This window comes from Mandrillus leucophaeus, unplaced genomic scaffold, assembly GCF_000951045.1.
Source record: "Mandrillus leucophaeus isolate KB7577 unplaced genomic scaffold, Mleu.le_1.0 Scaffold389, whole genome shotgun sequence".
Taxonomy (NCBI): domain Eukaryota; kingdom Metazoa; phylum Chordata; class Mammalia; order Primates; family Cercopithecidae; genus Mandrillus; species Mandrillus leucophaeus.
The window spans coordinates 2,046,610-2,062,574 of NW_012104131.1; the positions used below are offsets into that span (position 1 = coordinate 2,046,610).

Consider the following 15,965-nt stretch of genomic DNA (forward strand, 5'->3'; position numbering starts at 1 on the left):
CAAACTATCACAAGAACAGAAAACCAAACACCGCATGTTCTCATTCATAGGTGGGAATTGAACAATGAGATCACTTGGACACAGGAAGGGGAACGTCACACACTGGGGCCTATTGTGGGGTGGGGGGAGTGGGGAGGGATAGCATTTAGGAGATATACCTAATGTAAATGATGAGTTAACGGGTGCAGCACACCAACATGGCACATGTATACGTATGTAACAAACCTGCATGTTGTGCACATGTACCCTACAACATAAAGTATAATAAAAATAATAATAATAATAAAAGATTTTAAAGTTAGATTAAAAACAAGCAAAAAAAGAGAAGATTCCTTCCCCGTAGTAAGTTGCCCTACTGCAATCAAGCACACAATATTTCATAGATTTCTATGGTGAGCATCAGCTTCAATTATCAAATCTATATTCAGGTTTCACTTTACAGATGTGCTCAGCAATATACCAACTTGTTATACAAATGATTCTAATTCAAAATAAATTAAGAATAAAAAATTTATGAGATGATTTACCAAACATATTTTTGGGAGGAGATTAGTCATAATAATAACACATAGTATTTACTTTTTAAATAAAAATATACACATAGTACCTACTTTTGTCAAGCACTATTTTAAGAGGTATGAAACCGTTTATTCCTTATAGCAACTTAATGAAATAGATACTGTAATCATCTCCCTTTAAAACATGAGGAAGGAGTAAAAAATGGAACAGAGGATACTAGAGGCTGGGGAGGATAGGGAGAGATTTGTTAAAGGATACAAAATTGCAGCTAGACATGAGAAATAAGTTATAGCTTCTATACCACTTAGGATGACTATACTTAACAATATTACAGAATTTCAAATAGGTAGGAGGAGGATATTGAATGTTCCCAATACAAAGAAATGCTAAATGTTTGAGATGATGGATATGCTAATAACCCTGATCTGATCAGTATATGTTATATGTATTGAAATATCACTATGTACCCCATGAATATGTACAACTATGGTCAATTTAAAAAATAAAGAAACATGAAGAAACAGAGGCATCAAGAAATTCAGTAATTTAAAATACAAATAAGTTCTCACAACTAGAAAGAGTAGGGTCAGATGTGGAACTCATCCTTGCAGGCCGCGGATTCCATGTTTCTGACAATTATTCAATGCTTAAGACATTTTCTGGAATTATGCACTATCAGAAACATACCAAGATATGTGCAGTTTCCTTAACATTATATTAGTTATAGGGTCACCTGTTTCTCTCCCATTGATTCTAGCCAGTGAGTGTATCTTGGAATATTTAAAAGGGTGAACACAAAATGTTTTACCAAAACATGTAAGACGTCAAAAGAACAACAACTGAATATTTTTTCACATCAAAGATACTTTTGTGTAATGTAGATTTAAGAATTATAGTCTATTTCTCATTTCCCAAGATAAGGTTTTCAAAAATCATACATTAGTTTTTCTTCCATTTGTTCTGACCTTTGTTATCACATCAAACTGGTATTTTATGAGAGTTCTATATGGCATATATTACGTGAAGGTTTCAAATTTCATTCCGTTGCCCTATATTTCAGACAGAAGATTTTGTGTTACAACTTTTAAGGCCAGACACTATATTTGGAAGATCCATGAATAATGAGAAAGGCAAACAATATTATTTGAAGTAGTCAGAAAATAAAAAATGTTAAGAATTGGGATTCTAAATTCTGATATTCCTATAATGTTTTCCTTTCAATACTCTTCTTCTTTAGTTTTCTCATTTATACAAGAGGAATATATTTTTTCTAAATTAAAATTTCTTAAAATCATGTTATTATACATGATGACATCAGCAAAAAAAATGAAAGATAAGACAATTTAAAAAATAAGGGTAATAGCAAATATCCACATTCATAATAAATGCTCTAGAAATAAATTTATACTAAGAAAATGGCTTATTACATTTCATAGATAAGGACATAATTTTATATTAGTTTATATTATAATTAATGGTTGTGGATAAGTACTCAAAAACTTAGAAAATTTTGTGCTCAAGAATTAAGAAAGCTAAGAAACACTAAGGAATGTCTCTTTTTCTGGAAGTGGTCTTTTAAGTTCTGTTCTACAATTATAGTTTTTTGGGTTCTTTGGTACATTACAGTAATGTAAACATGAACTAAGAAAAGATCTGCTAAAAATTATTTGAAGATACATTTTTCAGATTTTCTAGCTTATTTCATAGGTTCAGGTCTATTTTCGTATCAGCTTTTCGATTGTTACTTGCTGTGATATATATATATATGTATGTATGCACACACACACACATATATACACACACATATGTACACACACACACACACATGTATATGTATCCTTCTCTTTTTAACCTGAATCCACTAGCGCATTGCTGTAACTAACAATTTCCATAATGGGGAGAAAGTTCTGAACAACCAGACTTTCATGTTTTTCTGCTGCAGAGAAGAAACAGAGAACAGTAGAATATGAAAAACTCAAGTTCAGTGTTTACTGGTCAGAAAAGCTGTTTTTGTTTTTGTTTTAAATGCTAGGTTTAGTTCCAATATGAAACTAACTTATTTTTTATACTTTTATATTAGGTGCATTGAGCAATATTCTTTTTTCTCTTTCTTGAAATAAAAAAAAAACTTATTTAGAAACTACTTAAAATAGGAAAAAAAAAAAAAAAAAAAAGGCCTGTCAAGAACCACCAGGTGGAAAATGAGTTGCTAATAAAACAGAATTTTAGGTAACAAAAGTCTAAAAACCACAAAAAAAGAAATAGCACCACTGTCATTGGAACAATGGCTATTTACTTGCATTTTTTGGCACTGTCAATCACTGAATCTGGATTTTTCTCTCAATTCCACACAGAGCATCCATTAAACAATTTTGTTATCAACTGTTTACTTTTTACACACATTTTAGGACAAGCTATCGCCAGACACAAAGGGGCTGAACAATCTCAGTGAGTGACACGTATTTTGCAAACTTTTGCCAAACAAAAAGACGGAATAGGTTGTGCACAAATCTAATGAGGGAGAGTTAAGGAATAACACAGTTTAAATATTAATAATTCAGACATGGTACTGTATTTTCTGTACAAGAAAATGAACATTTAGTAACACACAATACATTTTGTCTCTTAAGAGATTAGTGTACTGATAAAGTATTCAGAGAACTGGAGAGCTGTGGACAGCAGATACCAAAAACACCCCAACTTTGCAGAACCCGAGATAACCATAGCCTTCCCTGCTTACTCCCTTTGCCAGAGGTCCACAAAGAACTTGCAGTGTGCCCACCTGCCTGCTGCACTTCCCACTCCAAGCTGCAAACTTTAAGAACCCAAAGAGGTGTCCCTAGTGGGCAAGGGGAGCAGAGAAGAGAAGCAATGTTACAGTAGTTAGGCAGACATGAGCAAGGCGAGAGAGAGCCCCTCCCTCAGGAATGTCAGGCAACCATCAGGTGATGGTCAGGTGGTTATTAAACTGTCTAAAATAATAATTGGTCTTAGTCAGCACCAGATAAAGACAGTCCCCCAATGGATTAAAAAAACACCTGAAGCTGGTGATCAGAGGCTTCCTGATAAGATCTCAGGAATTGGGTGAGTGGGCTCAAGCATGCACATTAAGAGGCAAAATGGCAGAATTTAACTGGTATATGACCTTCTCAGGAACAATCTACTGGTAAAGGAAAAATGCCTCAAGTGAGCATGCACACTTCAGTAAACACACTGCACATATCGCCCCTCCCAAGTGCTGGCAGGTCACACTGCACATGTGTACAGCCTGCTCCAACAGAAAATTAAGGGAGGAGAAATGCAAATGCCTTAACCAGGCCAATGTATAAAACCTCAAGTCAAGGACCAAACAGGGCACTTGGATCTCTTAAGTTGCCTGCTTGGCCTTTTCCAAAGTATACTTTACTTCCTTTTGTTCCTGCTCTAAAACTTTTTAATGAACTCTTACTCCTGCTCTAAAACTTGTCTCGGTCTCCCCCTCTGCCTTAAACCTACTTCTTCCCCTCAGCCAAATTCTTTCCTCCAATGAGGCAAGGATCAAGTTTGCTGCAGACCTCTATGGATTCACCACTGGTGACATGTTAAATGTGAAACTAAAGGATGGTAAAATGGGAAACAACCTCCATTCAATCTCAGAGATGTGAGGAAATCCCCAAAAGTGCTGTTAGATGAAAGAATTGGACACACCTCATTTCCCAAAAAAGCGTAATACATAGAAATTTCAGAGATAATTGGAAAAATTCCCAGAGAAATCCTCAATGAAAATAGAGCTCTTCAACCCAAAAATCTCAGGGCTGAAACACACCTTGTGTTCATCCAGGCAACAATGCCTCTTGCTTTTTAGCAGGGATGCAGTTTGTCAACGACCCCAAATGGCTTTACAGAGCAACCTTTAGAACTCTCCTTTTGGGCCAAAGTCTAGGCCTGTGAGGTTGCAAGTAGCCCTGTAAGGCCTGTGATGACCCAGGTTCCAAAGGTTCTGAGGTCTGGCCCTTCCTTCCAACATACAATGTCAAACACATAAGATGTCCTGATGTGTTACATTTGATATTTTGAATATGGAAGCATATTTTAAATACTCTTAAGGCATTAACTTATTACAAAATTCTCTACCAAGGTTTCCCATTAGGTTAAAATTCAACTCAGTCTTTACATTTCTGTACCGAGGTCTCCACCTCAGCATATTACCTAACACCTTCTCCAGCAATCAGTGTTACCTACACGCACATGGTGAGCCCCATGGTCAGCCTCTTTGTTTCCCAGGTGAACTAACTAGATGTTATCATTGCTCTGCCGCACAGTAAAAGCTCCTAACTCAAACTCACCAGAAAAGGAGTGAAACTCTGCAAAGTGCACTCTAAAAAGAGGTACTTTATGCTTATAAAAAGAAACTAGTGAGTTTTCTAAGAATAATAAAAGAGAGTGTTTAACAGTTAAGTACAAGATTTGGAGTGCAAAATTCGGATAAGGCTCTGCTGGTTCAGGTTGTTAAAACTCTTCTTGTTCCTCCTGTGGGCCCCCTTCATCGGATATCACGAAGTCTTCATCTGTGGCATAGAGAATGTCTACAGTCCACTGCAATACGGGGTCATTGTTCCCCTTGTTCTGCTGGCAAATCAATTCATTGTTCCTTAGCTTTCTGAAGTACAAATCTCTTTCTCCAAGCCTTCAATGGCAAGTTTCAGTACACTGACCTGCTAGCATCAGTTTGACCATGCAGCACTCCTACTGCCTGCATCAGGATTCTTTTATACCACCCTGGGGCCAGCCTTAGAAGCTGCAGTTATTTGTGGAAATGGTCCTCCGTGGAGCTGGATTGCCAGAGCTGAGAAGTTACTTCGGTTTATCCAGAACTGGAGCAACAAAATGGAGGGAGCCACTTCACTTTCTTGACCTTGTCCGGCAGCCACAGGGTTATAGTCTTTTTCATTGTAGTTTGCATGAAAAAACTTCTTAAACTACTGAATGAATTCAAAATTGTCCTGAAACTTTCCTTTTACTAATTGTCCACAGAAATCACTTTGTCAGCACCCACTCTCTTGAAAATACTGCTTGTAGTATTTCGAAGTTCTGGATGTATTCATAGAATTTCACCTTCTTTAAGGCAATGGAGCCAGGGAGCAGAATGACCAAAAAGTGAAAATAAGCAGCCCCTGAGCACAATTGTTCTATCTTTGTCAAATTCAACTTCAGGAGACTCATTGATCCAGGCCAGTATGTCACGTAGCATTAGGTCGTCATTGGTGACTGATGTCAAGTATATATTCACTACCATCTTTGGCTCCTGGTGGAACAGTCTACTGCCCACACCCAGCCCTGGTTCCATCTTTATCTTGTTCAAATTGCTTGACCAACATTCCTTTTTAAAGTATAGATATTCCATTAAATGACTGTTATGTTCTAAGACACATTTTGCTTTTCTTTAACAGAAATGCATACAAATCTTCCTGTGATGATCTCCGGGAAATATAATTCAGTGTATAGATAATCACTTTACATCTAACTTTCCTAGGAAAAATAAGTTAACGATATAAAAGAAATATACATATATTTTAATGGAGGCATTTTTATTTTACTGTAGGTAGACTGGCAATACATTACTACAACCTTTTAAAATCTTCAGATGTATTAAGTGCATGTTAGTAGACTTCCATGAACTCATTCAAACCTCTCTAAATGGCTCATCAGCAGGAAGGCCATCTCTAATCTGATTACGTAGTAGTTTATTTTTCATGGACGGATTATGCTGGAATCACAGAATTCTAATTCTGGATTTTAATAATCAGTAAGAAAGAAAATTTCTAGGATATGGTTCTCTTTATGAGGGTGAGGTATTTCTACTTGTTTGATATACCTGAATATTTCTAGCACAGTTTTCCTCATTTCTTCTTTTCATCAAAGACTTCTACCTAAAATTTATCCCTCAGTCCCTGTTCTCTTTTATGGGGGAGAAAAAAGCAGCCTCTAAACTCCTCAGTGGAACGGTAGATCTGAGTGTCTGGGCATCTTCCCCATGTCAGAATGAGCAGGTAGAGCCAGGATCAGAAAGTCTTTGAAATAATAATAATAATAATAAAACAATGCTCAAAAAATAGCTACATTCCAAAGTGTATGTATGCATGCCTGTGTGTGTGTGTGTGCCTGTGTGTGTGTGTGTGTGTGTGTGAGAGAGAGAGAGAGAGAGAGATAGAGAGACAAAGAGAGACAGAGAGAGAAACAGAGAGAGAGAGAACTAGAGAGGAGGCAAGGAGAGCATAGGAGACCGTGGGCTCATCTCTTCGTGTAATGTCAACACTAACTAAATTGTGGCACACTACTAGCTTCTTGATTTGTTATCTCATTGATCCTTGCATTATTTGTGAAGGAAGTAGTGTTGTTGTCACTTTTCAAATGTAGGAGTTATCAGGGTATATGGATGTTGAATAACTTGCCATTGCCACACTGAGCTGGAGTTTAAATTCATATGTGTCTGATTTCAAATACTAAATATAGTCCATGTTCCATTTTTCCCCCAGGGTGAGAAGTGCACCATTGAGCTGCAAGTTGAGAAGGGAAATATGATATAAGTCTGATTTCCTAAAAGTCACTGGATCCCTTTCTATACCTAAGATGTTTGTAGAATCCCACAGGTTCACTGCTATTAGACAAATTTGTGACCCAATACAAATAACATAGTTTCCCCTTACAATCTTGCTATTGCTATTATGGGGCTAGCTTAACCTCTGCTGGAAAACAGAAGTTGTTTTCTCAATACCTTCACATGCCCCATAATGAATGTACTCTTATCCCAGTCATGGAAGAGGAGCTTACACATTTACCAGGAACTCTCTTCTGCAATACTGTATACATCTCTCCTCATATTCATTTTTTGATGAGTTAACCATTCTTGTGACTCTATCTTACACTTACATGATGCCCTCAACACAGATCCCTAGTCCTGAGTGCTAGGATCAGGATTCAGGATTCCATCACATATTCCCAACAACCCATAGCTAAGGTCTCCTAGGCTGTGGGTTCTTGGAGCCTCAAGTGACATTTCCAAAACTGAACTTATCTTCCTTAGAAATTGGTACCATTTCTTAAATATTTCCATTTCCTTCATTTTTCTTATTTTTTCCTGAATTAGAAATATTTTTTTCTGACTTAGTTGTTTCACTCCCCTTCCTTTAATTTATGATCTCTGTCACCAAGTCTTAATATTTCTACCTCTAGGAAATACCTCTGTGATTTGCTTCTGCCGCTGCATCTTCATTACCAGCCAATGTGCTTCAGGAACAGATACATAACAGGACACATCATTTATGTATTTAACAAATAATGTCAAGTTCCTCAGGTAAAAAACCTTACAGCCATCCTTGATTCCTTTCTCTCTCTCTCATACACTACGTCATAACCTCTAGTGACCTTTCTGTTCTATATTCAAATTATATCCTGAATCCAATCATTTCTCACCTCCTCTACCATTAGCACACTTGTTCAAGTTGACACCATCATTCACTTAGATTACTGCAATTGTTAGGGCCAGTAATTTATGAAGTACAATGCAAAACTGATAACATTGAGGCCCCAGTTGCAAGTGGTGCCTTGCACCTATAATCCTAGCTACTGCAAAGGCTGAAGCTGGAAGATTCCTTAAGGCTACGAGTTGGAGATCGGCCTGGGCAACATAGCAAGACCCATCTCTAAAAAAAAGAGGGAGACACTTGTTTAAGTAGCAGGAAAAAGGGGCCATTAAAAGATTATACAACATAGCTTTTTTCTTATTTATGCAAACTGTCTACTGATGGTTTTTATTTCCTATTTAATGTTGTACTCATTGGAGCAGGGAGACACTTGTAGGGCAAACATAGAGCCATATGAGTGTCCCTGATTCAGAGCAGAAGATAATGTCTGCCCCCATCCCTCACTGCCAAATTCCCCTTCCCACCAGTTGCTGGACTGAAGCAACCTGCCCTCAACTGAGGTCAGAGAAGTCAATCTACCCTTCCCATGAGCCTGCCACCCAAACTGGTGGAAGGGCAACCCCCCAAAGCATTGCAACTCTGCACCTGACACACCTGAATTAGAGGTGGATGAGAAGCTGTCTCCCACTGAGTCTCTCACTTGCCTTAGCACTTCCAGCCTCAGGTGCATTCCTAACTGCAACTTGACCTGAGCTTGTGACCAAATCCCCAACAGGCTTAAGGGCAGCAGAACACAGACATCTTCCCACCAGCAACCCAGTATTCTCCCTGTTGGAGGGTGGCAATAGCTTCAGGGAAAAGGTGAAGAAGAGGACACTGAGTGGCCTGGGCAGGGAGCAGGGGTGCAGGTGGTGTTAAACCTATCCACAGCAGAAAGTACCAGACACTGAGCACCCAGAACATGCTCCATAGTCCCATGCCTTTCACTTACAAAACCTAACTTCAAATACAAATTTTGTTTTGTTTTGTTTTTTTGGTTTTTTTTTTTTGAGACGGAGTCTCGCTCTGTCGCCCCGGCTGGAGTGCAGTGGCCGGATCTCAGCTCACTGCAAGCTCCGCCACCCGGGGTTACGCCATTCTCCTGCCTCAGCCTCGCCCGGCTAGTTTTTTGTATTTTTTAGTAGAGACGGGGTTTTACCGTGTTAGCCAGGATGGTCTCGATCTCCTGACCTCGTGATCCGCCCGTCTTGGCCTCCCAAAGTGCTGGGATTACAGGCTTGAGCCACTGCGCCCGGCCAAACACAAATTATTAAAATTATCAAGATGGTGACTGCAGAGCATTAGGCCCCGTGTGTGGGGCCCTTCTTAACACGGAGCCTTGTGTGACTGCCCATGAAGCCAGCCCTGGTAATAATTTCTAAATTGGTCTCCATGCTTAATTTTTGGCCTCCTTCAGTTTATTCTCAATGTAGTAGCCGGATTTCTTTGAAATGCTAAAACAGTCACGTCACTGTTCTGCTCAGAACTCTACAGTGACTCTCCATTTACTCAGAGGAAAAGTCAAAGTGTGAACCATGGCTTCTGTTGGCCAGGAAGGTCTGCCCACTCACCTCACTTCCTTCTCTCATGTTGTCTCCTGCCCTGTACTTTCTCACATGGCTGCTTCTTGCCAAGCACTCCAGACACACTCCCAGCTCATGGCTTTGCATTTGCTTTCATCTCAGCTTGAAATACTTTCCTCCCAGAAATTTGCATGACTCCTTCTCTTAGCACTTACTAGTCTTCACTCAAATAGGACCTTCCCAGTGATGCTTTCCCTTACCATGCTATATAAAATTGAACACCATCCCCTACAACTGAACACACACACACACACTTTCACACACTCTAACCACATCTCCTTCCTTATTTTCCTCTATAACTTTAACTTCCCCTAATATAAAATCTACTTTTTTAGAGATAGGATCTTGCTCTGTTGCCCAGGCTAGAGTGTAGTGGCAAAGCTCACAAAGCCCACCTCGACTTCCTGGGCTCCAGTGATCCTCCCACCTCAGCATCCCAAGTAGCCTGAGCTACAGGCACATGCCACCATGCCTGGCTAATTTATTTTATTTGTAGAGATGAGGGTCTTGCTATGTTGGCCAGGCTGGTCTTGAACTCCTGGCTTTAAGCAATTCTTCTGCCTTCACCTCCCAACTGACTGGGATTAAAGGCATGAGGCAACATGACTGGCCTAGTATGAAACTTATTAATAATTATTTATACTGTTTATTATTTGTCTTTGTACATTACATTGCAACGTAAACTACATGTCTTAGGTCAGGCTCCCAGAGACAGGCACTGAGATGTGGCTTAATCGGAAAGTGATTAGTTAAGGAAGTACTCCTAAGATCAATCAGGAAAGGAGTGGGTAAAGCTACAGGTCTGGATGGGGAAGGAGCCAAGCTAAGGTGTAATTCCCAGCAAAGCCCTACAGAAGGTGGCTTTATTATGATCCCACAGGACAACTTTGGAGTACAAATTATGTATTTGAGTTTGTCCCTATATGAAGCAAGGGATCTGTACTTTCATAAGACTGCAATAGTCAGTCTTTGGCTAAGGATATGGGTGGGGGCACGTAAACTCCCCGGCACTTCAGACTTTGTACTGAAGTGGAAAAAATGTCTCAAATAATCTGAAGACAGTTCTCTAAAGCAAGACACAGGTACAGATTTTTAAAAGCAGAAACATTCACCTGCCAGAAGAGGAACACAGAGATAACAATAAAAGGGACTGAGGTGATCTGGTTTGGGTGAAGCAACATGAGGTTTATTGTACCATTGAGAACAAGACTTTTTTCTTTTCTTTTTACTCTATTGCTAGTGCTTAAGACAATCCCTGGCACAGAGTAGGGATTGAGTACATAGATAAAAATTGTATTGCATACCTTCTATGGTCCAGGCTCTACAATAGTCTGAGTACATAGTACAGATAAACATAGACCTTCCAAGACAAATTACCATTTCTTTTAAAGGTTCTATCTCCTGCATTCAAATTTACAGAATGTGTTAGTCTGTTTTCACGCTGCCGATAAAGACATACGTAAGACTGGGCAATTTACAAAAGAAAGAGGTTTAATGGAATTACAGTTCCACCTGTTGGTTGGGGAGGCCTCGCAATCATGGCAAAAGGCAAGAAGGAGCAAGTCACATCTTTCTTGAATGGTGGCAGACAAAGAAAAGGAACTTCTGCAGGGAAACTCCCCTTTACAAAACCATCAGATCTTATGAGACTTATTCACTGTCACAAGAACAGCATGGGAAACACCTGCCCACATGATCCAATTACTTCCCACTGGGTCCCTCTCACAACACATGGGAATTCAAGATGAGATTTGGGTGGGACACGACCAAACCATATCACAGAATTAATGTCCTCTATCTCCCTCCTCCTTACACTAATCTCTGTCAAGTTCTGTGAATTGTGCTTCTGAAATTACGTATCTATCTCTTCCCTTCTCATTCCATTGCCAACATCCAGCTTCAAGATTTTATTACTATAATTAACTGGACTACCGTAAACAGATGATCTCTATTCTTCAGTTTGTTTCTCATCCATTTTATATATAATTACTAATATAATTTTTTAAAAACTTGGCTGTAGTTATATAATAATCTGTCTAAAAACTTTAAGTCCAATTAAAACTTCAAATACATTATCCTTCTGTGCTGTGATCTTAGCTTTCCTTTCCATCCTTTATACCTTTTTGACGGTGTTCAACCAACGATTATTTTCTGTTCCCAATCTCTCTACTTTCTCCCTTTTGTATCTTTGCTCAGTTTCTTCCATTTGAAATGAATTGTCTTCCTTATCTCCACCAATGAATTCAATATTAACTCGTCAAAATTAACTCAAATACCATTTGCTCTAAGAAGACTCTTTTCATCTCCTAAGCTGGAAGCTATCTCCCCCTTCAGAACTCTTGGGACACCTCCTAGGTAATGTGGTGTATGGGAAAGAGTATGGGTTTTGAATCAAATTATTGGGATTGAAATCCAGTTCTGCCATTTAGTAACTCAGTGACCTTGAGTGAGGCTCAACTCTCAGAGCCTCAGTTTTCTCGTCACTATGATTCCTCTTCCAGGCATTTAAAGAATGCTTCAGCCTGCCTGCCTGCCTGCCTGCCTTCCTTCCTTCGTTCCTTCCTTCCTTCTTTCCTTCCTTCTTGCCTGCCTTTCTTTCTTGCTTTCTTTCTTTTTCTTTTTCTCTTTCTCTCTTTTTCACAAGATTCTGCTCAGTTGCCTATGCTGGAGTGCAATGTTGTGATTAGGACTCACTGCAACTTTGACCTCCCAGGCTCAAGAGATCCTCCCATCTCAGCCTCCTAAGTAGCTGGGACTATAGTGCACACCACCATACTTGCCTAATTTTCTAACATTTTGTAGAGATGGGGTCTTGCTGTGTTGCCAGGGCTGGTCTCTTGGCTCAAATGATCCCCCTGCCTTGGCCCCACAAAGCGCTGGGATTATGGCCATGAGCTACCTTGCCTAGTGCAGTTTTTCTTTCTAGTCTTCCCTCTTACCAACCCCTATGATAGGGTTAGGTTTTATGTCCCCACCCAAATCTCATCTTAAATCATAATCTCCGTAATCTCCACGTGCCAAGGGAGAGACCAGGTGGAGGTAATTGAACCATGGGGGTTGTTTCCCCCATGCTGTTCTTGTGATAATGAGTGAATTCTTACCAAATCTTATGGTTTTATAAGGGGCTCTCCCGTCTTTGCTCAGCACTTCTTCCTGCCGCCTTGAGAAAAAGGTGCTTTGCCTCCTCTTTGCCTTTTACCATGATTGTAAGTTTCCTGAGGTCTCCCCATGCCAAACTTTGAATCAATTAAACCTCTTTCCTTTATAAATTACTCAGTCTTAGGCAGTTCTTTATAGCAGCATGAAAATGAACTAATTTACCCTACCAGTGTCTTATGGTACAGACAAAATATAATGTGCTCATGGTCTTCTAAATTTTCACACTGATCTCTGTGTTTCCACTTCAGTGGCATTGTTTAAGCTATTTTCACCACCTGAAGTCCATGACACCATTTCAACCCAGGAGACAATAGCAGTTTAAATCTCAAATACGTTTTCCATGCACACTCTCACATCCTTTCAGCTGGGTACACCCTTTCACTTTTTCAAGCTTAAGAACATTTGTTTTTCACACACCTTTTTTTCCATTTAAGTAATTGCCTTCAACTAAGATTATAATTTGTAACTCTTGCAGTACATAAAGCAATGCCTTACAGAAAGTAGACACTCAGTAAAAGAGCTGAATAACAGAAGATTTCAAATAGAAGCAGCATTGAACAAACTCTCATATTGAAGACAGCCTCAGGGTGAAATAGCCTCTGTCAATTCTAGAGGGCAGATCTAAGGTTACTATGAATGTTATAGATAGCAAAATGTTGATAAAATATGTTGAAATAAATTAAAACAGACCAGACTTGAAGAGTTTCTGAGCAGACAAATCCAAGTGGCCCTCAGAAGTGACCTAAACTTTGCTTGATTTGCAAATATACACAAAGCTCAACTTGAACTATTTCTTAAATGCCTAAAGATAAATGAAACTTAAGGCTAACCAATCAGAAGTTGCCAACTCATGTAGTAATATAAGTAGGAACTTTTCATCAAGATAGATCAAATAAGGCAACTATGTAATTGTAACCAATTAAATATTTCCTTTGCTTTATTTCCACATTCTCCCTATAAAAGCTTTCTCTTTGAGTTCTCTCAAGAGGCCTCAGAACCACTTTTGGTTTGGAGCTGATTCAAGAATTACCATTTGCTCAAATAAGTTCTTTAACATTTTATTGTTTCTCAATTTACTTTTTAACAATTATAAGTAACAATGTTCAAATTTTGAGATTTGCATAAAAATGAATATTTTTCTAATGTGAAATAATCCTCAGTTACTAGCAGATACTGCAGTAAGGATGCCTATCTGAGTAATTAGAATGTGTAATTCCCCAAATATTTTCAACCTCTAGAGTCTATGATTGCCTTAATAAAACACTGGACATTAAATTGTCTTTTACTAAGTAAGAAAAAATGAAGACAGAATTGAACTAGTTTTTTTTTTTTTTTTTTTTTTTTTTGAGACAGAGTCTTGCTCTGTCACCCAGGCTGGAGTGTAGTGGTGCCATCTGGGATCACTGCAAGCTCCGCCCCCTGGGTTCACGCCATTCTCCTTCCTCAGTCTCCTGAGTAACTAGGACTACAGGCGCCCGCCATCACGCCCGGCTAATTTTTTGTATTTTTTTTATTTTTATTTTTAGTACAGACGGGGTTTCACTGTGTTAGCCAGGATGTTCTCGATCTCCTGACCTCATGATCTGCCCGCCTCGGCCTCCCAAAGTGCTGGGATTACAGGCGTGAGCCACCAAGCCTGGCCAGAATGGAACTAATTTTTAAGATCATTGACATAAACTGGATTAGAGATAACTCAGCATCCAGAAGATGGTCACAGAACATGTTACTTTCCTGATGAGTGACTGAGACTGATCCCTTTTGACTGTGGGCTTACTGGGCTTGATGAAAACCTTCCAGTCTCTAGCGCTGATTGCATCATGTGGGGTTGTCCTAAGTATGTGGTAGTAATGGAGCCTAGCCTGCATTTGTACAACCAAATCAAAAGGTGTCAAAGGAGAAGATGAAGTAAGGAAAGATCTTACCAGTGAAATCTGGCTTACTTTTAGAATGCAATTAATCAGAGTTTCTTGAACTACAATGAAGAAAGCATTCAAGAGCTATGGTGTAGTTTTCTTGTCTCTTTTTAGCACCAGGGATGAATGTATTTGTATTTGTTGGGCTCATATTATAAATATATTTTCAGCAAAACGTGTCAAAATATGTGTCCAGACATGTTTTTTTTAAATTAAAATTAGTTACCTTGGAGGGCCAGGCACTTAACACAAGATTACTATGGCCCAATAACTTCGGAATTCCTTCTTTTGGAGTTGTTGCTTTTGTTTTTTTTAGGAAGCTAATTCACAAATCTTTTTTTTTTTTTTTTTTGCTAAGTATTTTTGGCAACCTGTTTCTAGCTACACCTTTTTATGAAACATCATTCATTTTGAAGAACTCTTACTACTATTTGGCATGACCAATTCTTCTGAGCAAAACAACAACAACAAAAAGGCAATAATTTTAGAGCCAGACAAAACTGGTTTACGTCTTACTCTCCTACTTTCTAGCTGTGGTTCTTTGGTCAAAATACCTAGATTGTTGTGAGGATTAAAGAGTATAAGTTGGCTGGGCATGGTGGCTCACGCCTGCAATCCCAGCATTTTGGTAGGCGGAGGCAGGCAGATCAGCCTGGCCAACATGGTGAAAACCCGTCTCTACTAAAAACATAAAAATTAGCCAGGCATGGTGGCAGGTGCCTGTAATCCCAGCTACTTGGGAGGCTAAGGCAGGAGAATTGCTTCAACCCAGGAGTCGGAGGTTGCAGTGAGCTGAGATCGCGCCACTGCACTCCAGCCTGGGCGACAGAGCAAGACACTGTCTTGGGAAAAAGAAAAAGGGTATACCTTAAGTAAAATATCCAGTATATATAACAGATGCTACTTATGCTCCTTTCTCCTATCTTTCAAGCTATTACATATAGCATTGTACTAAGCACAATGAATAAAACCAAATCATAAACAGTAAGCCTAATCTTTCAGCATTAAAATCCAGCTAATCATTTAACAAAAATTTTGAAATGTCTACTAAGGGCCAGTCTTCTTCCAGACACTTGGGATACAGTAACGAACCAAACAGACAAAACCTTGCCCTTGTGGAGCTTATATTCTAGGTAACCCAGTGGAGGGATACAGATAATGTCCATGTAAGGCAAATATAGATTCTGACATGTGGTGCTAATTGCTCCAGGGGAAAAAATGTATGAAAAAGAGAGAAAAAATGTCAGGGTTGGGGAGGAGAAGGATATATTGCAATTTTAAGCAGAGTGGTCATGGAGAAACTTACTGAAGAAATGAGGTTTAACAGAAGCCCTGAAGAAAAGTGGAGA

General features: G+C 39.1%; 1 protein-coding gene and 1 pseudogene across 2 annotated transcripts in view; both read right to left on the reverse strand.

The window, feature by feature from the left end:
* SCN2A (sodium channel, voltage gated, type II alpha subunit) overlaps positions 1 to 15,965 on the reverse strand; it is a 177,433-nt gene that overhangs the window by 116,664 nt on the left and 44,804 nt on the right. The gene's annotated exons all lie outside the window — the stretch shown is intronic.
* LOC105547403 lies at positions 5,008 to 5,794 on the reverse strand (annotated as a pseudogene).